The sequence below is a fragment of the Microcebus murinus genome, chromosome 12 (genome assembly GCF_040939455.1).
Source record: "Microcebus murinus isolate Inina chromosome 12, M.murinus_Inina_mat1.0, whole genome shotgun sequence".
Classification (NCBI taxonomy): domain Eukaryota; kingdom Metazoa; phylum Chordata; class Mammalia; order Primates; family Cheirogaleidae; genus Microcebus; species Microcebus murinus.
In genome coordinates, this window is record NC_134115.1 from 32478116 (window position 1) to 32501207 (window position 23092).

General features: G+C 33.2%; 1 protein-coding gene and 1 non-coding gene across 6 annotated transcripts in view; both read right to left on the reverse strand.

Moving 5' to 3' along the window:
• Positions 1 to 23092, reverse strand: part of RFX3 (regulatory factor X3) — a 290574-nt gene that overhangs the window by 140956 nt on the left and 126526 nt on the right. The window lies entirely within an intron of this gene.
• Positions 13358 to 13420, reverse strand: LOC142874708 (U7 small nuclear RNA). Its single transcript, XR_012922349.1, has one exon. It is a non-coding gene; the product is annotated as a U7 small nuclear RNA (small nuclear RNA).

A 23092-nucleotide genomic window follows, 5' to 3' on the forward strand; every position in this document is an offset into this window, starting at 1 on the left:
ATTTTGATAAAACAGGAATTAATCCACAATCTTAATTCCACTAGCACAAATTGCTCTACTGCTGACCTTCTGCCTGTATGTGAAAATGTAATTTAATGCATAATATATTAAATTTCTAAAACTTTGCATACTCTAAGAAATATTAAATTATTCATATTCTTAAGCAGTTTAGAGAAATCTAAATTAATATATGGCTGACTTATATAATTTTTAAAAAGTGATCTTAAAAGAAATTTATAATGAGACTAGAATGACACGACTGAAAATAAGTTTCACTTTTTTGTCTGTGTGCTTCTATACAATTTGAATCTTTTTAAATAAAATGTGTTACATTTAGCACTTACATGAAATTTTTAAAACAAAGTATAAATAAGGTAAAGCAAGACAAAAGTAGTAAATATGAAATATAATGATTTCTATTTCAAGAGGAATAAGAATAACATTAAGTTTTAGAATATGAAAAAGTTAAAGGAAAGTAAAAAGAAGGAGAAATTGAATTGAAATAATTTAAAGATAAGAAAATAGTCTTATCAGTAAGATGGACAGGGATCTCATTTCCTTAATTAATTTTCTTTGATGTCTCCATGGTTTTTGACTTAATAAACAAAAGTTATTATTGCTCTAACTACCAAGGTGTCCCTGCATGTTGATGGGACAAGTTTCAGGAAATTGACAGTTGCTGGGAAAGCCTAGCCACCTAAAATCTACTTACTACCTGCCTGTCAAGCTCCCCAGAACCTCACAACACAGGATGATTCCTTTCAGCCAATGTTTTGCCCATTCCTAAGCACTATGGTTTATAATGAGAATTGGATGAGGGAGTTAACTTCCGTGTTTTATCATCTACTTATATCTTAGCAAAACTAGTTTCCCTGCAAAAACAACACAGTTCTGATGTGGTTAAGAAAACAATAATTTTGTTTTGTGAGTAAGCTCCATAATCACAGAAACAATGTCTGTTTCTTCCTTACCACTTATCACAATTGCTGTTACCTAGTAAGTCCTTAATAAAGATTTGATGAAAAAAAAAGCAATCACAAACTAAAATATGATGAGTAGCTTTGAGCTCCCAGGGAGGAAAATATCACACAAGCAAATGGACACCAGGGGAGAAGGACATAAAGAAAAGATAAAAGATCTGGGACTATTCTTGTCTTAGTCTGTTTGGGCTGCTGTAACAAAATACCACAAAAAGTGGGTAACTCATAAACAACAAAAATTTATTTCTCCTAGTTCTGGAGGGTGAAAAGTCCAAGATCAAGGCAGATTCAGTTTCTTATGTGGCCCTGCTTTCTGATGCATACACTGCACCTCTTGCTATGTACTCATGTGGTGGAAGGACCAAAGGACCTCTCTGGGTTCTCTTTGTCAAGGACTAATTCTATTCATAAGGGCTCCACCCTCATGGCCTAATCATTTCCCAAAAGCTCCATCTTCTTACACCATCACTTTGGAGGTGAAGATTTCAACATATGGATTTTTGTTCCCAAAGAAACACAAACATTCAGACTATAGCAATTCCTAAACAGGGCAGTTTTGTTTTTCCTCACTTCATGACTTTCTTATTTAATAGCTCCACACATATGCTATTACACATAAATAAAATTCATTGGAATTCTAGAAACTAAAATATTACCATGAAAGGGCTGCTTCCAAAGAAGTAAAAAGATGAGGCTCTTTATACACTGACAACAAATTAGATAATTACTCAGATGAAGAATACTTTTACACTAACATAGGTAGATGATGCTTTGAAGCCAAGGACAAATGATTAAAGATATGGATCAAAAACTATTGATGCCTAACTTTGTGCTGAATTAATGACCAATTAGGCTTACAGACAAGTCTTTGTAAAATGGCTGGTTAGGATATCTCATATGGTCAGAAAAAAAAAAAGTGCTCCCTAAAGTAAGTTATCTAATGAGTACATGTATGCAATATGTAGTGTTCAATTCAATATTCATCCAAATCACAAAATAGGTATAATAAAACCATAAAGTACTATTAAAAACTACTCAAAATATTTCTCATGGTTGCTTCTTAGAATCATACTTTGAATATTCAGCCCCTTACCTACTCGGTGGTTCAAAACAGTCTTCAATAAATTTACTACTCTTTTATTTCAAATTCTTCTATGAAGTATGTGATTTTTAAAAATGAAACAAAGCCTATTAATATATAATCTGTGAATGAGAACAGTGTTTGCTTCTGGGATTTGGGGCTGGGGAAAAGGTAGAGGGGAAAAGGTAGAGGAAACTTTCTGTGTTGATAAAATGCCTCATATCTTGGTCAAAGTGCAGGTTACACAGATACAAGCACTTTTCAAAACACAATGACTTGTATCAACTAAGACCTGAGCATCTTACTGTAAATAAATTATGATGACACTACTGCACTCTAGAATGGGCAAGAGAATGAAACCCTGTCAAAATAAATAAATAAATAAATAAAATCTTGCTAAAAATTATAGGCAAAATGTATATAAAATATTTCTACTTTTCTCTACTATACATAAAACATGTTTATGGAATGTAATTGCAAAATGAGATCACACATTTTATTTTACAATGTCCAGATAAGTGAGATTCACTTAGGGTGTGTATGTATGTGTGTATAGAAGGTAGAGTGTTTCCCCTCAAAAAAGTGAACAGTTATTTATCAAGTTTCTCATAAAGATGTGTGGATACAATAAAATAATAAAACATCTGTGGGAGTAATGACTAAGAATATAATTAAAAACAAAGATTGTTCAACTTACTGTTTTAACATAAAATGTATCCTTTTTTAATAAAGCAAAATAATTATTGAATTATATTACTTTGCTTAAGGGAAAAACTGATTAGAATCCAAGACATTCAATTTATTTGCTACTGTATATGAATCACTAAAAGGGAATATTATTAGTTGCTATCAATGGTAAGTCCTCTAAACATCAGAGTTGCCTATTTATAATTTATGGTATCTTTTACTTTTTAAAATTCAGATGTTTCTGTTGATAGTACTAGCAATAGTCTTTTCTTTTTTGCCAGTAGATATAAGATAAAGCAAATGAATTTAGATACTTATAAAATGTAATCAATTCACTTTCTTTAGCAGCACAGTTAATTCCTACTGTTTAATTTTAATACTTTACATTAGAGCAAAGTATTTAGGATTAAATCAGTTTTTCCACTTACACAGCTCGAAATACATTATAGTAACTATCAAACAATTGATACAGATATGCCATGACTTTGGGGATAATTTCAGTGATTTGTATAACTAAAATCATTTAAATTACTATTCAAAGGATAATAAATTACTAATAAACTCTGAAGTTTTACATGTGGCCAGAAATTTAAATTACATAAGACTTCTTTTAAATAAATATATTATCTTGAAAAGCAGTTATAGAAAACAGAATCAGCAACTTAGGTAAGAAGAAAAGCTGGTAAGCTTAGGTAAGAATAAAAAAGAATAACATGAATTACTGAATGATTGGGAAACAGCTTAACAAAGAAAGCCTAAAATAATTTGGGTTAGTAGAAAACAGAAGGCTGGGGTGGAAATTAATAATAGTCTTTATTGAAATAGGTGAAGTAATACTATGAGAACACAGACCTTTGGTACTCTCTGTCTATTGAGAAAATGATCTAAAAGATAACTCAAGTACCACCTGGAAAGACTGTTTAGGCCCTAAGAAAAATTATCTTTGCAATGTCAAGACTTTAGAGCCTAATAACAAAGATTGCTGTAAAATCTATATCCAAATGTTTAGCCACAATAGAAATGACCAAAGATGGTCATTATGCTAACACATAGTAGCAATTGTGTGTGCCATGCCCATACACTTTGGCCTACTCCTTACCACTTTAATGTACACCACCCCTGCTTCTCACTACAGCACTTAAGTTTCTTTGCCTGAGAGATTTCTTAGCCCTGTAGCATTATCTTGGCCTATGCGCACATCAACCAGCAATACCAGGAAATTACTCACCCCCATGAGTATTCACTGCCCAGGACTGACAGGAATCAGTACATAAATACCCTAGGCTTCCTCACCTCTCCAGTGAGATAACTCTGAGATGTGGTGTAGCACTGGCTCCCCAGAATTCTCCACTGTGATCTATTTCTAATTACTCATGTTGTAACGTATATAATAATAAAATCTGTATTGAATAAAGCCCCTCTTTACTCACTTTCCAAATATCCTACTAGTATTTCTAGGGATTGCCTCCCCAATAAACGACTTTTACTCAAATCTTTGTATCACAGTCTGCTTCTTTAGTACCCAAACTAAGACAGCATAAATGCCATTTCCATGTAATACCTGTCCTCTCATATACTTAATAATTTCTTAAATAGTTCTTCAATTTGTACTAAAATTTCTTGAAAAACCTTCATAATGAAAAGAAATTCAAAATGAGTAACTTCCATCTTTCATTGTTACAATACAACACAACACTAAACATAAATAATAATATCAAAACAGCTATTTAATACTAGCCAGCTATTGTTGCCTGTTGTCTCTAAGTCTGAATTCTGCTCTTTTTTTTTTTTTTTAAGTATGTCAGGGAGAATGGGGGAGGATTGGCAAACATTCGTGAGGTATTACAGATATGCTACACCAAACTGACCTCACTGACTACTCCAAGTGAATGAAAGAAAATGGAAGCGGAATAATTTCCTCACTCTGTGATTTAGTGTGTTTTTAAAGCTTTCCCAGAAAGCCTACCATATCAGCTTAGGCCACCTAAATTCACTTCACATTCCAATAGAATGTACATTGCATACTTTAGAAAATATCAAGCTACTGAATACATAACCCTGAGAAAGTAAAATCACAATCCTACTCAGAAAAAATTATTAGAGCTTCTCAATAATCTTTGACCCCTATATAATTTAAGAAAACTGTTAAATAGAGAGTTAGAAATTCTGGTCCTAATTTCCTGCATGGCTGCAGCCAAATCACTTTATTTCTCTGGGCCTCCATTTCCTCAACCCTAAAATAAGAAAGTCAAAATAGATCTGTGTTTTCTCTTCTGTTCTCCTCCTGGCCCCTTCAGGGTCAAAATGGGTGGGGAAAAGTGAAGCTCTAGGTCTCCCAACCCTATTCCTCCAAAGAAGTTCTAGGAAGATCAGTTATATATACAGACCTCTTTGTTAGAAGGAGGAGGAAAGAAAGGCGAAAGAGCAATATAGGAGGAAGAAGTAGAGGAAAAAGATTAGGCGAATACAAAGAAAAATTGACTTTAATAAATGTATTTAAAAAATACAGGCACCACTTTTCGCCTATTAGAGTGGTTACTATAAAAAAAAGAGAGAGAAAACGACAAGTGTTGGTGAGGAAGTAGAAAAACTGGAACCCTTGTGCATGGCTGGTGGTGACATAAAATGGTGCAGCTGTTATGGAAAACAGTACAGCAGTTTCTCAAAAAATTACAAATAGAATTACCACAAGATCCAGCAATTCTCCTTCTGGGTATACACCTAAAAGAAGTGAAAGCAGGGTCTGAAAGAGATATTTAAACACCCATGTTTAAATTGCATAACTGTTCACAGTAGCCAAAATGTAGGAGCAACCCTAGTGTTCATCAAAAGGTGACTAGATAAACAAAATGTGGTATATCCATACAATGAAGTATTATTCATCATTAAAGAGGAAGGAAATTCTATCTCTTCAACAAGCACACTCTGAGAGACAATGATAAATGAGAGCTAAGGCTTAGCTCAACTTTCCCATAGCCATAGGGTGATTTCCCCAGTCACCAAGGCAGTGCACATATTCTGGAGTTTCCCTTGCCTTTTCTGTAAGTTGCATCAAAACATCCACTTAAGTTCCTTCATTTGTACCATCCCTTCAAATAAAGAAATCTGGTATCCTCCAATCCCCCCAAAAGGGAATTCTGATACATGCTACAACATAGACGAACTTTGAGGATATTATGCTAAGTGAAATAAACCAAGCACAAAAAGACAAATACTATACAATTCCACTTATATGGATAACTAGAGTAGTCAATTTCATAGAAACAAAAAGTAAACAGCAGTTACCAGGGCAAATGGGGAGTTGGAATGGGTATAGAATTTCAGTTTTGCCAGATAAAAAGAGTTCTGGAGACTGGTAGTACAGCAATGTGAATTTACTTAACATGACTAAACTGTACACTTAAAAAAGGTTAAGATGGTAAATTTTATGTTATATGTATCTTATCACAGTTTTTAAAATACAGGTTTAAAAAAGCCCACCAGACTAGATGACATTTAAGATCTCTTCCAGCTCCATAGTCTTCAAATCAGCATTAACAACAATTACGTAATTTATTATTGTCATAATTCAAGGTTCATGAACAATATTAGAGCAAAAAAAGTTATTTATCTACATGTGTAAATAGTATCTACAATAGCTGCTGTATGTGTATTATAACCATTAATTTCTATGATCCAAGTAATGAGTTTCAGTGACTAATACTGATTCATGCTCTCTATAGAGATTCACTAAAGTAGTAAATGTTCAAAATCTTATGATCAGATAGAAAGTTCTGCAGATTTAGGATTGCTATTAATCTCTCTCTAAAGCTGACACCCCCACTTTGAAGGTCATTAACTCCAAGTCAGAATGATAAGCAGTTTCTTCTGGGTTCCCACAGTGTACCTTATAGCAGTGGTACCCAACCTTTTTGGCACCAGGTACTGGTTTCATGGAAGATAATTTCTCCATGGACAGAGGTGGAGGTGGTTTCAGGATGATTCAAGTGCATTATAGTTATTGTGCAGTCAAACCTCCCTGCTAAGGATAATCTGTATTTGCAGCCACTCCCTAGTGCTAGCATCACTGCCTCAGCTCCACCTCAGATCATCAAGCATTAGATTCTCATAGGAGTGCGCAACCTAGATCCCTTGCTAGTGCAGTTTACAGTAGGTTCGTGCTCCTATGAGAACCTAATGCTGCCACTGATCTGACAGGAGGTGGAGCTTATGCAGTGATGCCAGCAAACGATGGGGAACAACCCTAAACACACATGAAGCTTTGCTCGATCCCCTGCCTCTCACCTCCTGCTGTGTGGCCTGTTTCCTAAGAGGCTGCAGACTGGTATGGTCACGGCCAAGGATTGGGGACCACAGCCTTACAGCGTTCTCATGGTCAAACTTGTATCACAATGAACTGTACACATGTCTGCCACTTCACTTTCATTCTGAGTCCCAGTGAGTGGGACCTTACCATGCCATAGCTTACTTGCCTTGTCTAGTTTTGTCTGTGACACACTACATACAGCCACTGTGTTTATTTGATTTGATTAGCATAGCATCCACTCATAAATGTGCAGTTTTCTCAATATAGGATAATAATATTTCTAAAATTAAATAATTCTCATCTCATTTTTATTGTAGTATTCTATTTATTTCTTAATGAAAACATATAACTTCACTTATGTTAATTTATCTTTACGAAATTTTCTCTGTTCTTATTCTCCTTGGTTGTAACTTAAGATTTTAAAAGATTAGTTGTACCTACCTAACAGCATTGTAAAAATCTATTTAATTAGACACAAATTAGGTACCAAGTGGTTTAAGTAAAAGTAGAAATGGAAGAATAATGAGTTATCAGTGCGCAAAGATATTTAAATATATATAACAGCAATAAGCACATAAAAAGATGCTCAACATCATTAGTCATGAGAGAAATGTAAATTAAAACCAGAATGAGATATCACTGTATAATTCTCTTAAATAATTAAAAAATTATAACTACTGGCAATACCAAACTTGGCAGAGATGTGAAGCAACCAGAACTCTCATACATTGTTGGAGAGAATATAAAGCGGTACAGCCACTTTAGAAAATAGTTTGGCAGTTTCTTCTAAGGTTAAACAAATACTTACCATATGACCCAACAAGTCTACTCCTAGGTATTTACCCATGGGAAATAAAAACTTATGTCCAAAGACTTAATATATCAATGTTCAAAATTAGAGACAACCCAAATGTCCAACAATAGATGAATGGATAAAAAAAAACTGCAATATATATTAGTATGATGGTATACTATTTATCAAAAAGGAATAAGTCACTGATACACATAATACTATGGATGAACACCCAAAACACTATGGTGAGTAAAAGAAGCCAAACACAAAACATTATACACTATATGATAACATTTATTTGAAATTCTGCAAAAGACAAAGCAATCTAACTGACAGAAAGCAGATAGTATCTTCCTAGAACTGGGATAGGGGAGGGGAGGTATTGAGAGCAAAGAAGTAAGAGGGAACTATTTGGGGTATGAAAATGTTCTATATTTTGAATGTGTTGGTGTTTATACAGGCATATATATTTGCCAAAACTCTTAAAACTATACACTTAAATAAGTGGATTTTAATGCATGTAAATTACACCTTTTCCTGGAAAGTTATACTATGGTACACAATAATATTTTAGTTCAGTAGTTTCTAAACTTTTTTGATCATTTTCCCTTCTTAGTTAAAAAATGTTTACTTATAAATTACATGCATCTTCTATTATATTAATAGAAGTATATACTTTACGAAATATACAAAAATAAGAATTACAAAATAAAGAACTAAAGATCAAATATTTAAATATCTTGTTAAGTTCATTAGCTTATCCCCTAGCACAATATATAGTTAGGTGAGAGGTTCATCACTGAAGATAGTGGACATAAACCCAAATGTCAAAATCTTATTATTATTTAGAACTTTTAGAACCAACACCTTATTGAGATAGTGCCTTTAATTTGCTATGTGACTGTTAAAGAATTGGAGAAGTACTCATTCTGCCATCTTATTTGTTTCTGCTTGCAATATTAGTGCTATCTTCAATCTGTAGGCTATAAGTGGGAAAATTTTTAAGCCACTTATCAACATCATGAAGTTAGTTTAATTAAAATTAGGTTATATAATCCATTAATCTACCTTGCCAAAAACAGAAGATGCAAGAAACATCATTCAGGATGCCTCATTTGTACATAGGGTATGTATAATTTTCTATAATTTACCTATATTTCTTATCATTTGGTAAAAAATAAATAGAAATAGAAACTCTAATATTTCCTTCCCATACTCTAATAAATTTCATACAAACCTGAGATGTAGATGCTCTACTCCAGATACATCAGATAGTGACCACTTACACTATTTAGAAATTATAGTGTTTAAATTAGATTGTGTGTGCATGTACATAGTTAACATTACATATGTAATTAAAGTATTTTCAATTATTATCAATTTAGAAGGCAATTCAGTTATTACCTAGTTCACTCATTAATCCAATACACATTTATTGAGAACCTATTATGTGCCAGACATACAGCGTGTGCTAAGTTGGACTACAGTAGGAAGAAAGGGAGACAAGGTATCCAGATCATCAATATATAATATAGTTTGGGGGAGCAACACTAATTACATAAATCAATTAAAACCACAATAATGAAACAGTATGTGAGGGTAAGGTACATGGGTCTGGGAGAATATATAACAGGGAGACTTAATCTAGTTTGGGGGATCAAGCAGGCTTCCCTGGGACCATGACTGCTGACTTTTGGTGTTCCATAAAATATTATTAAGACATGCACAAACATAAACCGAGATACAAACAATGACAGTTATGGGACCAACTAGTATGATGAAGCTTTTTTTGTTTTCAATCTGCCTAAGATATCATTTAGCCTTAATTATTTTCATATTAAGGCTGGTTCTATTCTTCCTCATTAGCCCAAGGCAATTAAAGTAGTTCAACCTACCACCAAAGAGACCATAAGAACTAATGAAAACACACTGCAATTGAGTGGTAGTCTCAGTAATAATGTGGTTATTCAGATAATCTAGATTCTATTCATAGTTGCATTATATTATCTAAATAAACACACACACATACACACACACACACACACACACACACGAGTATACTTGAGAATGCACCCATATACCACACTTTGAGAAACACTGCCCTTTGCAAACATTTTCCTATCTTCATTTCTAGCAGTGTCTGACATACAAATGAATAATTTGTCCTCAAATCTGTAAAATGCTTTACAGTTTACAAAGCACTGTTAACACAGATTTTCTCATTTGATCTTTAAAACAATTATGGGTAAAATTATTTCTATTTCAAAAATAAGAAAACTAAGACTGGATGATACTTCTTCAAGGTACCACCCCCTCTAGAAAGTTTCTCACAATTGCCCAATCCCATCAACAAACTCACTTCCAAGTTATACTTGTGTTCCTCGTCTTTGCTCCCATATTCCATTTATGTATACTTCAGATATTACCATTCTCTATGCCATCTTCTGATTACTTGCCAGTCTCTTTGACCTAACCTCAAAGTTCTTTATATCCCAGCACCAAACACAATTCTGGCACATAACAGGTGCTCCACCAGTGTTGGTCAAATGAGCTCCTTTAATATAGTTATGGAAAGCGAAGCTCAGAGAAGTTAAAGGGATTAGCTTAATGAAATATAGCTTATAAGTAGCAGACCTGACATTCCAACTTACCGTATCTACTTAGATCAAATTCAAGTCACTGTCCCTTTAGCTTGTATATCTAATATTTTAGGGCAATATTATTACTGCTTCATAGGAAACAGAACAAAAATCACATTCTTTTAACAGTAAAAGTATTATCAATCAAAACAAAGGTAGAAATATAATTTAAGTTCAAACATTAAAAACATTTTTCACATGTGAAACAAAGTGTCTATTGAGATATAAAACAATTACTTAAGAACTATCTAATTAGGATTGTCAATAATGCTGTTTTTATACTGAACATAAAGAGTATGGGTTTTGTTTATTATGAAAATATGATTCTCTAGATTATATTTTTTCCCTTGATAAAGTTCCTCAACTTCTTTGATGCACTTCTGCTTTGATATTTTTAAATATCTAATTAAAATAAGTAGCTGAAGAAACACTAAATTTTGGTGAAATTGCTGGGGAAAAGAGTAATCATGAGTTTTAAATATTATAACTGTCTATCAGATCAATGAATCCAGAGAAAACAAACACTTTAATGAACCTCAAATTTGGGAAAGCATTAAAAATAAGCACAGAACAAAAAGACAAAAAAACAATTCCCAAAATTATTGGTAAAAAAAGTTTTTTGTAGAATATTTATATTATTAAGGGTCATAAACAGGACAGTAATCAATGATCTTATCAGTCCCATAAGAAAAAAATCAGAAAAAATACTATTACTGGGAATTCATGCTTGGGTTTGCTCAAAGTAAAATTAATTTACTTAGTATCACTTTCCTCAAACTTCAGAAATAATTTTGCTCTATCATTTCAATCTAAACATTTTATAGATTTGTATACAAAAACAATGAAATTCACATTAGTCTGCATTATCATTTAATTCTGCTGGTGATGAGATATAAAGTTAACTTGAGATTCACAAATGGTACAATGCCTCTCTACACCTAATTGTATTAATGAGCACTTTTATTTAAGAATTAACTTCCCATCTTACATTTGAAGTACTTACTATGTTTTCTTATATATAATTTTTTTCATTTCTCTTCTTGAATCCTATTTTTGATTCTAATCTTATTTTTAAAAAGCTGAAATTACTACAAATATAAACAGACTGATTGAATAGGATCCAAAGCTGTCAATACTTAATAACCCAGACATACCAAATAATGAAGGTAGAGAAAAAACATTATGAAAAATCATGCCTTTGGCTAGCTATGTGTATTTATAAGAAATAGCTTAGCTTACTTATAAACTTGAAATAAAAAGCTACATATATTATTATTTTCAGTGTTAAGGTTTACTCTTTTAATCGCCTGTTTAAATTATACTTCAAAGAAATAAAAAATAATCTTACAAGGAAACATTTAAAAATTAAGATTATAAAAAGATGAAAAATTATACCTGTGTATTTAATTTAAAAATCTGTATTCCACCTACTCTCCCATCCAGTAATTAATATGTCAATTATAATATGATTTGGGGGAGTTTCACTTTTTTAAAGACTACTGATCAACTGATTTGATGAACCTGGTTTTCCTCAGAGGTTGGGTAGAAATTGTTATCTGGGCCTTTAGACTCCTGGGATATATTGCCACTAGAACAATTTTTTTGCCCCTTAGAACAATTTAGTTTGCATTTTCTAGCAATGAGGTTTTTAATTTAGTCCAACTGTAACACCAATTCTATATACACTTGTGTTTTTAAAATAGTCCTTCAAAGTACCACCAATTCTTCATTGATATCTATTTTACAGGTTATTCAGGCATACTTATTTATTTTCTTGATAGTAATTACCAACATAGAAGAGTTGATGTCAAATGTAGAGCGAGCTGGGCAAAACAGCTCAAAATTGATTTTCCTCTAGACTTTTTTCTTTCCTTTAGTTAACATTGATTCACCAACATGACAAAAAAAAAATAGTAGTCGAAATTGGGGAACAATTTTTAGGAAATTCTTGTTGCTTAGAGTATCTATAAGGTATATTAGAACATAGATAAGGCAAACTTTCAGGTTTTATTTATTTAACATAAAATACTAAGTAAATACCTGTGTCTATTAAATACAATGATAATAGTTCAAATTATCACTTAATTAGCTTGCTTCACATTGGTAAAGTTACTTATTTTTAAGTGTTTTTCTTTTTTATAAGTTTAGAGTCTAGAAAAGTGGCAAGAATTATACAAAATATTCCCAGGTATCCTTTTCTCAGATTACTGCATGCTAACAATTTACTACATTGATTTTATCATTTTTCCCTCTTTTGTTTTTTAAGGTTCTACATTTATTGATGTTTATACCTAAGGTATAAATTTACATAGGGCATAGGAAGTTCAAGGTCTATTTTTTAATTTGCTAGTTATTTTGCTCAAATAGCCCTTTATACCCCAGACACTCTTGTTTCCTTCATTAGTTTTACTTGTGGGATTTTTCAATAATGCATTTTGATTGATAGACCTAAAATTAATCCTTTTTGACATAAAGTATATTATATTCTTTGCCATGGGAATGCCATATTTAATACTGCTATGTCAGGGGGCTTACACCACTTAACAGTTTATCCTGTTATAAATTATCAGACTGCTTTATCTCTGGGAATAGAGCTCAAGAGCTCTGGTTTCTGAAGTCAGATGACTTTAGTATGACTCTTGGCTAAAAAAAACATGGATAAAGAAGGTATTCCAGTTAAACATCATATTTAAGATTTAGTACTGGGCTACTAGACAGCCAGGACAAAGACGGTAGCTCTGATTTTCTCTAAATAAGAAGTCTATCCATTCATAATGGCTGTAAGAAAAATTAGCCATCAGAGCCTTTTAGAAATGGCTTTGACTGATGTCAACACAAGTTATGTCTTTGTTTTGTGCTTGTTTGTTTGTGTGGGGTGTTTTCCAGCAACTAAAAAGCCTACTAAACAAATTCTATTAAGAGCTATAACCATTACAACACAAATTTTTAAAGAAATTAGAAACGTATAACATGTATATGTATTTCTAAAATCAGCCCTGGATAAAAAGAATGGCAACACAATTATTTTTCTGTGGATAGAAAAAAATGTGTAAGTATTCCATGAAATTAGCCTTATGATATGTTTAATACAGGTATAGAGCTTAAAGATTTTTGATGAATAATTCCTCTGGCTACAAAAGAATTCACAAGAGAGTTGATTCTGAAACTGTGTTCCATAAATCCCCATAGGTTCCACAAAGGCATGTCAGGAACTGCTAACAGGGACAAGAGGAAGTTAAGTGGGCAAGGCCCAAGTCCTTTCCCCTCCACACACACAATGATTCAGTCAGAATATCTCAGTTTTTGTATTACTATATTTAGTATATTCCTTCAGTACATACTAAGCGCTTACTATTTGCCAAGTATTTACTGGTTGCATGAAAGTGCCTTTGAAAAAAAGAATCATTTGCTAAACAGATAATACAAATATGCCCCACTCCCAAAAGAAATGTAACATCAACCTCACACACATTCATTTTGTAATTACTGCCTTAGAGTATACTTCTCAACTGTAAGCACAGGCTGTCAAGGCCAAATGACTATTATCCAAAGCAAGTTATTTAAATTCTTTTAGCCCCAGTTTCCTCACCCATAAAAGGAGGCTAATATCTCCTTGCAGGGGTGTTTTAAGCTTTAGAAATAATAAGTCAGGCATTAAGCACAAAGAATGGCACATAACAGATGCTTATAGTAAATGGTATCTTCTGTTATTATAATCTGTTGTTTCAACTGGACTTCTGACAGAATTAGAATGGTGGACAACTCCAAAATGACAGCTATTATTGAAAACTTAAATAGCTTATAATGCAGACCGAAATATGATCAGAAGCTCAAGATACGAAGATTTTTGTCCAGGTGTCACCTAACACCCCACTTCACCTCTCACCACTCACTCTTCCCACGCTCTCCTCCGGCCATATGGACTCTGTTTTAACTCCACAAACCCACCCAGTCCTCTCTTGTGCCAGGTCTTCATATACTTACTTTCCTCAAAAAACGCTTCCATTTATTCCCCCACTGTTATCTCTATTCCTCAAATCTTAGCTTAAAAGTCACTCTCTTTGGGAAACCGTCCTTGACCAGCTCATACTATACATAACAATTTTGATTTAAACCTTAAAGTTTCTCTTTCTTTCAAACACTGATGGCAAACAGGTTCAGCTTTATATTGAGATCTATTAGGCTGAGGGTGTATTTTTAGCACAAATAAAGAATTCCTCTGCTTTGCTTTGACAAGAGGGTAGGTGCTCTGTTTAAATTATGTTTCAAATTGTTAAAATTGAATGTAAAACAGAATTGCCAGTTATCCTAAAGATTTCTGTTTTCTACTCATGTAAAAAAACTTGATAGAACAGACTGAACTTTCCAAGCCAAAAAAGAAAGTACTAATGTTGAAACTGATAGTTTGATAGGCAAATTAGATATTAATAGGAAACACAGTATACATCTATAAGAAGAAAGCTATGGAGTCAACTAAAATAAGTAGATACAAAATCTTACACAGTAAGTAATTTGTGGGAGAAGAAAATTACCTGCAATTCAACTCTGGGATGTCCTTTGGAAAAGTACCACTAAAGAAATAGTTTAAGCCTCTTCTAATTAGAAGCTCAAATTTATATCAAGCTACCTAAAATATATTATTTTCACCTAAATTTACTACACTTGACCCAAAATTATGATATCTCATGAGCTGTATACAATATTGGAGGTATTCCTGATCTTTATTGAGAAAGCTTCTAGTACTAGAATTTTCTAAGCACTGTGGTAACTACATCTTATGCCCACACAGAGTAGAAGACACAAATACCGCCCCTGCAGGTCAGATAGAGTTGATGCTGGTTCTGATCTGCAGCCTAAGCCTCTGTGACTCATAATACAGTTCAGTACAAGGAAGGAGGAACACATATTCTTGCTTAGTAAAGAAAATGAAAGCAGCATGGTTTTAAGACTAACATAGCTAAAGAGGATAAGTTACTTGAAAGTGATAACAAAGATGGCCAAACGCCAAATGTTACAGAAAAGGGGATAAAAAAAAACCTTAAGGCCGGGCGCGGTGGCTCACGCCTGTAATCCTAGCTCTTGGGAGGCCGAGGCGGGCGGATTGCTCAAGGTCAGGAGTTCAAAACCAGCCTGAGCAAGAGCGAGACCCCGTCTCTACTATAAATAGAAAGGAATTAATTGGCCAACTGATATATATATAAAAAATTAGCCGGGCATGGTGGCGCATGCCTGTAGTCCCAGCTACTGGGAGGCTGAGGCAGAAGGATCGCTCGAGCCCAGGAGTTTGAGGTTGCTGTGAGCTAGGCTGACGCCACGGCACTCACTCTAGCCTGGACAACAAACCGAGACTCTGTCTCAAAAAAAAAAAACCTTAAATTTTTCCATTAGAAGAACAGAGACTACAACTACTATTGCTATTATTAATAATAACACTGAAAAAATTTTTTAAAAATACTGAAGTTATTAAAGGCTTATTATAACCAGGTACTATCCTAAATTATTTAATAAATATATTACTCAATATTTTTAGCTACGTATGAGCCTGATATTATCACTATTTTATAGATAAGGAAAACTGAGTCTCACAAAAGTTAATAACAGGCCCAGAGTCATATAAGTAGAACGAGCTAGAGTCAGGAGTTGAACTCATGTCTTCCAACTATAATGCCCACTCTTGACTTCCACAAAATCTGCTTCCCTTGATGAAGTAGCTCTCAAAGAAATAAAAGTGGAGGAGGCTCAGAAGCCATAAAAGAAAAGAGGGATATGATAATCAACAGTATCAGTGTCAAAGAAAAATTCTGAAAGATCCTAAAGAATAATGTTGGATTTGGTTCATCCAAAGTATCAATAGTTGTATGGGTAGCATCCAAATTCCATAGGATTAAGAACTGAATAGACAAAAGGGAATTGTATTAGACAAGTGCAGAAGTCTTTATCAGAAAAATTGTCAGTAAGGAAATACCTAAAGATATAAGTCCATTGAACAGAGAGAGAATGAAACCCTTGGGAAGGGACAGGTGTGAAAGTACCATAAATGGGTCATCTGACTCAAACTCCTGCAAGAGGTTTTTGTGCAACACTGTTCAATATCCCTCACTTCCTAGGTCTCTTCCTTCCCAGAGATACCTGCTTCCAGTTTGCTGTTCTTGAAAACTCTCACTTTTCCTTTAGTGTAGCTCAAAAGTCACATCTTTGGTGAAGACATTGCTGATCTGCACTCCAAAGGATAATCTCCATCTTTGTTCTTGAGGTACTCTGCATATCCAATTCCATAACAACATCTATTTCCTTCAGAAAGCTGGCTTCCATATACCATAACAAATTACCTTTGAAACCCCAGCATTTAACATAGTGCCTAGCACATTCCTCTTAACATATGGTATCCAGAACTGATGACAGCGATCTGGCTCCAGATGAGAAAATATTTTAAAAATTGCTTAACAGAGAATCAAAGAATACTACTACTCAACTATTTTAACAGTAAAGCTCTCATTTGTACATATTTTCCATAGAAATGGTCAAATAAAGGGCCTTAATGTTGGATTAGCACAGCAAGATTTATTTCAACCGTAATTCAGCATGGTCCTTTAAAACACCTTGTTTTTATATTGAATACCAAAATTTAGCAGCTCTGATTCTAAAAATAAATATGCTCCTCAAAAGCTAAAATCGTTGTCTTTTTTTTCCAAAAGACATTCAAATGTAATTCATTTTAAAATGTAACCCTGTCTTTCAGGATGTCTGCCACAGTCTTAATTATGAGAACATTGTCCCTCAGGGAACCTAGCCAATGAGAATCAAGTCCCAAATAAGAGTAAATCAGAGAAAAAATGTCTTTGTTTCAGTTGATTACATGAGATAATGGTCTCAAATGAAAAGAATTCTATTCATGTCCATCAAAGCTAGGATTCCCAGAAAGCAAACCTCTTGACCTTGAACAGAAAGGAAAGATAAAGACAAGAATGATGGAGTGCTTTATCTCAGGCATAGCTCCCCAAACTGGCAAACAGACTGATTTCAGATACCAATGATCAAAATTTGATCCAAGAGAATATTTTTTATGCATTTAACACACTATAGGCAATCTTTTTCTTTTTAATCACTATTGATTGCTTTCACCAAAATAACTTTCTCATGAGTATACTACTAATTATCAGAGTTTCTTTCTGGCTTTGATCATATACTATACTTAAAACATGGCAAACAGAAGTGAGGACAAAAATGACCCTGTATTGAAACTGTGGTCTAAAGAATGAGGATTGGAGTAGTATTCATTTTAAACTTAAATTCCTAAAATCTATTTCCTAAAGGTTAAGCCATCATTTTACAGATAACCATAATAAATAGATCTATTAGAGAGGATTCATTTAAAATCTACCCTTTGTGAAGATTGTTCTTCTCCTACAACTTAATTGACAACTCTTGTTGGATTTGTTCCCCAAGAAAATGTCATTTATCTTTTTGACTGTAGGGATAATATGCTCACTTTGCAGGATATACCATAATTTATGTGGAAATGCTAAATATGTGATAGACTGATACCAACCAAAAAGAAACAATATAGCCATGTAGCTCTTCTATTTATTTTGACAACTCAAATTATGAACAAAGTGTCTCTGCCTACCTAGGTGTAAGTTTCTTTCTTGAATATAATCTTGAAGTGAGCTTTTACCACATAAAAAGAGGTTTCAAATGTCCCAGCTACATACCAAAAACCTACCAGAAACATACTCTCTGAGTCCCAGGGCAGGAAAAGGTAAAGACTGCAATATCTGATAATAACAGAAAGTTGAAAGCTGCCTTGGAAAATTATATATATATATATATTTTTGAACTCCATAGAAGTTTCTCAACCACAGAGTTCCACTGTACCTGGATGTTATATTTAGAAGAAGCAATATAGAGACAATGCATTTGCTCATTTAGAGAAAAAGATACATGTCCTTCTCCAAGAAAAAGATAAGACTGACAGGGATAGTAGAAAGAAGAAGGACTATAGTTGCAAATATAGTTAAAACTGGGAAACTTTAAAAGGAGAAAGTATCTTGCAGTCCTGGTCAAGATAGTAATTCCTCGATGTCAGCAGTATGCATGGAATATCTGGAGCCCAAGATTAAAACAAGGAACAAAAGTTCTGACTTCTGTCTTGGTTCTACCTCGAAAAGAACATAATCTGGCTGGCTATGGAATAGTAACAAGATATTTTCCTTTTTCCTTCTCCTGGATTTTTAATTCAATTGTAGAGTAAGCAAGGTTAGAAGGTCTCCTAGGTTTAGGCATGAAGTGGAAAAACTTGAAGAATAATCTACAAGAAATTCTTTAACAAATCATTCAAGGAAGAAAATAAGGAAAGGGATCAGTCCAATTCTAGTCACATTCTGTAGAGGCTCATCAGACCAAAAAGTCTGTGTATAAAGATCATAGGATAGATAATATTAAAATTTTAGTTTCTAATCAAAATATTGGACTTGGCTATTTTTATAGATTTTATTGAACTGGGCAAATATGTTTATATTTGGAAGCTAAGACTCTATGACATTTTGTGAAATAATAAAAACTTATTTAGATAGGAAATTTGATATAGTTTTACAGGCTGAGCATCCCTAATCTGAAAATACAGATTCCAAAATGCTTCAATCCTAAACTTTTTGATCACTGGCATGACACCACAAGTGGAAAATTTCACATCTGACCTCATGTGATGGGCTGTACAAAATTATTAAAAATATTGTATAAGATTATCTTGAGGCTATGTATACAAGGTATATATGAATGAATTTTGGGCTTAGCCTGGGTCCCATTATGTATCTCTCATTATGTATATGTAAAATTCCAAAATCTTTCATTATATATTTGCAAATATTCCAAAAGCCAAAAAAAAAATCCAAAATATGAAACACTTCTGATCCCAAGCACTTTAGATAAGGAATACTCAGCCTGTATATATTAACAGTAAGACCTTACTATTTTTTGTTCTGAATTCTCCATTCCTGAACTATATTGTCTAAGGAAAGGTGACAAATTGGTATTTGAGGACATACAGAATAAACAAAATACCGTAGTAATAATTTTAGGATCAACATTTGATACTTTTTTACACAGAGAAATTATAATCCTATGGCTTTGAAGAAACAGAAGTGTATAATATTAGGATACTGAAATTTTCTGGTTTCTCAACATTTTAATACATATAATATTATATGTCTCAACATACAAAATTAGCTATAGGCTTTCTCTTTATGTCAAAATGAACAAAGCAAGGTTACAACGAAAAGTTGAATCAATAGAAATAACTACCTTTGACATCAATACCACGATATCAATATCCATCAGGGGTTACTAATAAATGCTAGAAAGCCTTTAAAGGCATTTTACTACAGTTTACAAGATATCATCAGCACATTAACAATTCAAACATTATAGGCATGTCAGAGCAGTAAGAAATTACTATACATTCAATGTTATCAGTTATAGACAATTTACAACCACATGAACACTGTTAGAATGCACTGGGGAGCTTCAAATATGATACCGCTCTGGTGAAAAATAAAAAAAATTGACAAAGAAAAAAAAATCCTTCCAAATAAACCTGAAAGGACAACATCACAAGTGTCTCCAGGCAAATATCACACTAACAAACTATGTGAAATAAAACACTTTGTTGACAAAAAGAAATTGAGAGTTCTCACCTTCCTTGCTTGGTGTAAGGGAATGTAACGTATCACCTGCCTTGAATGTCCCAGAAGAAAGAGCTAATTTGAAATGAAAAATACGCCTGTTGGGGGTGAGCCATATGGCATAGTACAATGTTTTCCAAAGTGTAGTCCAGGTGTATATGAAATTATTTTTTATGAGGACAAAAATGAAGTGTGTGTGTGTCTGTGTATGTATATATAAAATCTTCAATTTATGGCTGATGATACTGACTTTCCACTTCTGGCAGCAATCTCATTTTTTTGTTTCTAATATATGTATTTAATATAAAAATAATTCTATTTAAGAAGCAATCAGACTCCCTCCACCAATCCTATGCAGTAAGGTGACTGGCTTTCTCTAACTTTGGTAAAAAGTTAGGAGGTTTATTCTTTGGTTTAATCTCTGCACTAAGGAAGACCATGCACAGGTTATACCATACAAAAAAGAGAAAGATTAAGTAAATTAGTGCAATAAATACCTAACTCCCTTCCCCCACTCAGCTCCCAGGCAGGCAAGAATTTCACCTACCAGGCAGAAAGTTAAACAAGTCTTCTTTAAAAATATGACCAGCCAAAGAGGAAAAATAAAGATACTAAACATCAGCGGGTTCCTAATTAAAAAATCGACTCAGTCAGATGACCTTATTTTGAAGTCAACAAGGCTCATTCATGCATTCAAATCAGCCTCTTATAGCTAAAATTTTAAATATGGATAAACGCCCAAAGATTATCAGACATCTGAGAAAAGCTTTTAACATAAAAGAAACTATAACAAACAAACAGAATAGAACAGAGTACCTTGAAAGAAATAGACTGTGTAAAGAGAAGAAAATTGAAACTTAAAAAAATTAATATCTTCAGAAAGAAAAAATAAAACCATGAAATAAAACACAATATTATAAAAAGGGATATATAAGATATTTTTTGAAAGCGCTTGAAAATAAAAAAAATATGATTGCAGAAAGTAAAAGTGAATGGCTGAAAGACTGAAATTGAAAGTAGAACAGAAAAGTCTAGAAGTGAAAAGAGAACAGAGGTGAGGTAATCATAAATAAAAAATTGAAGAAATTTTCCCAGAACTGAATAACCTGAATGTCCAGATTGAAAAGGCCCATTAAGCTTCCAATACATGTATGAAAATAGACCCACATCAAGGCATATCATCATGAAATTTCAAGAAACTGAGATTTGAAACATACTATAAACTTTCAGAGAGGAAAAACAATCACATAAGCCACATACAAAGGACCAGAATTTAGAATGCTCTTTGACTTGTCCATGGCAATCCTGTAAACTAGAAGAAATATAATTATTAAATTCAGGAAAAGTAAATGAGTTTTATAGGAAAGGAAGGTAATCACTAATTACTACACGGCCAGATCTGAATAACATTTATATCACTGTGGTATAAGCACTGAATACTGATCTATTAAAATTAAAACAAAATTTCTAGGTTGACACATATGAAGATACTGTTTTTGTACATAAAAACTGCATATGGTACAATCTAATCTTTTGGAAACATAAGGAATAGAAAGGGTATGTGTGTACGTGTGTGTGTGTGTTAGGGACCAAAAGTGGGGCATGCTAAGATAATGCTTAAAAATAAACATTTAAGAAGCAGTAAAATAAGTATGCTATTTTAAAATATATGGAGGTAAATATTAAAATAAGAGGTTAAAAAGGTAAATGGAATTGCCTCTAAGGAGTGGTTTATACAAGAAAAGGGTAGGTTAAGGACTTTTCTGTTTTAAATAATAAAGCTTGCTGAATGATTTGACTCTTTACACTATTATATGCATTATTAAGATCTATAGTAAACATCTGATGATATATAAATTCAATAAAAATAAAACTATTAAAAAAAAAAAAACAGAAGGAAGGGAGAGTAGAAGAAAAGACAGGGTCCAGGACTGAGGACCAGATATGTGCTACAGTTTTTTTAATGTCTCAAGAGGGCACTGGCTGGTGAGAGTGGGCACTATCTCCACCATACTTTTGTTAGAGATAGGCACTCTCAAGGCCATTCTTCTTCCATAAATGAGATACAAAACGAACCAGAGTGAATTTAACTGTTGAACATTTCCTTAGAATTGACATATCGTTGAGTTATCTTTCTAAAGTTAGGTATGAAAATGTTCCAATTGTTCTTTACTTGCCCTTTGGATGACTTAAGTTATCCTTTTCTGAATAATGTTCAGAGTCTTCAAATTGGTGATGACAACAATAATACCACAACCTTTTAAAACACTATTTTAGAGAGATTCATTTTAATGGTAAAAAAGAAAAAAATAAAGCCAAGAAAGACAAACATAATTTAAAAATTAAAACATATAATTTTTTTTTTGTAGGTCAAAACTACATATAGTTCAACCTAATAAACCTGGGAACATGAGGCATGGAAAAGATGTGTGTGTATGCATGCTAGAGAGCAGAAAAGAATATGCTAAGATTATTAAAAAAAAAAAGTTAAGCCAGGCAAGGTGTAGTCCCAGCTCTTCGGGAGGCTGAGGAAGATTACTTGAGCCTATGAGTTTGGGGCCAGCCTGGACAATATAGCAAGACCCCATCTCTTTAAAAAAATTTTTTTTTAAAGATTATTTCAGAGGTCTTTACTTACCCTAATAGTCAAAGACTGTGATTCCAGGACTCTCCCCACCCAACCCAATTCTATATCCTGAAGAGAAAATAACCTGAGTCCTTCTGTCTATCATTTTATAAAAACCTAACCACTTATTTATAATTGTAGGAGCAACAATTGCTGAAGATTCTCCTTGATACTAAGAAATTACAGGAAAATCTTGAGTCCCAAGATAATGTTATATGACATATGATCTTTCTCACTTAGGTGTTCACCACTTTTTGGGAGAAATGACAGGCCAATGAATTCACAATCCTTATGCAGAAC